This window comes from Penaeus monodon, chromosome 6, assembly GCF_015228065.2.
Source record: "Penaeus monodon isolate SGIC_2016 chromosome 6, NSTDA_Pmon_1, whole genome shotgun sequence".
Taxonomy (NCBI): Eukaryota; Metazoa; Arthropoda; class Malacostraca; order Decapoda; family Penaeidae; genus Penaeus; species Penaeus monodon.
The window spans coordinates 33,833,086-33,835,585 of NC_051391.1; positions in this window are offsets into that span (position 1 = coordinate 33,833,086).

Below are 2,500 nucleotides of genomic sequence, written 5' to 3' on the forward strand. Positions count from 1 at the left end.
GAGTGAAAACACCTTCAGTTTCTACCTGATTACTGGTTTCACCAAATAATATGTCTGGAGTATTACAGTGTAACTGTTTTAAAGCGGCAGAGATAGTTCCTCCTAGTTAGTTGGAGACTGCGAGTTGAGAAGGAGCCTGGGGGATTCCACTCAACTTTATTTTCTCCTGACAAACCTCTGCACCAATGATTAAATACAGAAACGATAATTCATACCACATCGCCCGTCGCGTGGGTTATCAAGGGGCGCGTTAGTCAGTGGGCAACCAGGCTGACAATGTTAAACATGCATCTGGAAGATAAAGAAGATAAAGAAAACATGTCCAATTAAGAAACACATTAAAAATCGGAACGTGGAACGTAAGGAAAATGAAAGAGATGGGTAAATTACATACTGTCTGTAACGAAATGGATAGATACAACATTCAAATACTAGGAATAAGTGAGACCAATTGGAAAAGTAATGGAAGTTTCAAAACTAAAGAAAACAAGACAGAGAAGAAGACGAATGATGAAGTGCTGAGAAAAACAAATTGTAAAGACCGACTGTTGGACATCTTGAACAAGAGGAAATTAAAGTTTATTGGTCATGTAATGAGAAGTAAAAGTATTGAGAAAAACTTGCTGACAGGGATGGTGATAGGAAACAGAGGAAGAGGCAAACCGAAGACAAGACTGAGCGACAATATCAAAGATATTTGCGGGCTGTCGATGGTACAAGTGGAAAGAAAAGCGTAAGATCGAGTTTAGTGGCGAAGGATGGTGGAGAGGTCCACGGCTGCTCAAACATGAGCATACCGTTATTGATGATATATATATATATATATATATATATATATACATATATATATATATATATATATATATATATATATATATGATATATATATATATATATATATATATATATAGATATATATATATATATATATTAATATATATATATATATATATATATATATATATATATTTTTTTTTTTTTTTTTTTTTTTTTTTTCTTCTTCTTCTTTCTCTCTCTCTCTCTCTCTCTCTCTCTCTCTCTCTCTCGAGTCTTGGCCCCAAAATTTCGTTCTTCCGTCACACTATCTTGTCATTGGTCTGCCCCTTGGCCTCTTCATGTTATCTATAACAATCTTTCGTCCTGTTTACGATAAACATGACCTGCGCATGGCCATTTCTTCTTTTTGATGCTCCTAAATATTCAATTCTTGTCTGTTCCTTGATCTACGTCGTCGCCATCCGATCTCACCTGCTAATTCTCAGCATCAACATTTCCATTCCACCCTGGCCACTTATTAGTTTCCTCTCCGGTAATTTGATCAAAGTCATTGTTTCTGATCCATATTTCATAACTGAGAGTACACATTTGGTAGACTTTTCTTTTTTAAACATAATGGCAAGACACAGTATGCTACTGTGTCTGCCGAAGGCGCTCAAGCCTAGACTAATGATTCATTTCCTCTTCACTAGATGAGTTCTAGATATGTATGTTCGTTCACTACCTCTAGTGCTTCACTTTGTACATGTATCTGTTCGAACTGAGCTCTACTGTGGAACATGACCTTAGTCTTTTTCCTGTTCATCTTAAGTCCAACTTTCAGATTTTCCTTATTCAGATCGCTAACTAATTGCTGCAGTTCATTAACTGGCTCGCTGAAGATAACTATATCATCTGCCGAAGCTATAAAAGTTTTTGGTGGGACGGTGTCACCCTGCCTAAGACCTTCTTTAATTGGTATTTTTTCGGTTTCTGTGTGAAGGCTGATGGTTGCTGTCCAATCTTTGTATACGTTTCAATATTTTATAATAGACTTACTTGTCTTCGAGTTAAATGACTTTTCGTAATCAGTGAATGGCACACGCTCGGGTTTCCTATAATCGTCTATTTTTTCTCTTATTTAGGTTAGTGTGTGAATGTGGTATGTTGAGCCTGTCTGCTTGTTCTCTTGGTTGGTTACAATCTAGCGTATCAGATATGCGAGCTGTTATGAATTTAGTGAACAGTTGTAAATAACTGAAAGGAGGCTTATCTTTTTTTTCTATAGCCCTTTTTATGTATCAAAATAATTGTTGCATTCTTCCATGCTTTCGGAGTTTTGCCGTTGATAAGGCATCAAAGACAAAAGAGAAAAAAAGGAAAGAGAGATAAAAAAAAGAAAAAAAAAATCCCCAACCTCTGTCTCTGTGTGCGAGATGAAAGTATAGGATGTGATGATAAAACTGCTTACAACGCCGCACCTTCCCCAATGAACTATGAACATTTTATAAAATCAGCCAATTATAGACGATTATTATGATTTACTCTCTTAGTTCTAAAAAGTTTGCTCTATACATACGCCTTCAAACTAAAAATACTTTCATAAACATTTCGGTGGGTTTGGCAACTCTACATGGTCCACATATTTTTATAGTTGTAACCGATGCATCTTTCAAATGTCAAATCAATATCGACACACACACGCGCGCGCACACACACACACACACACACACACACACACACA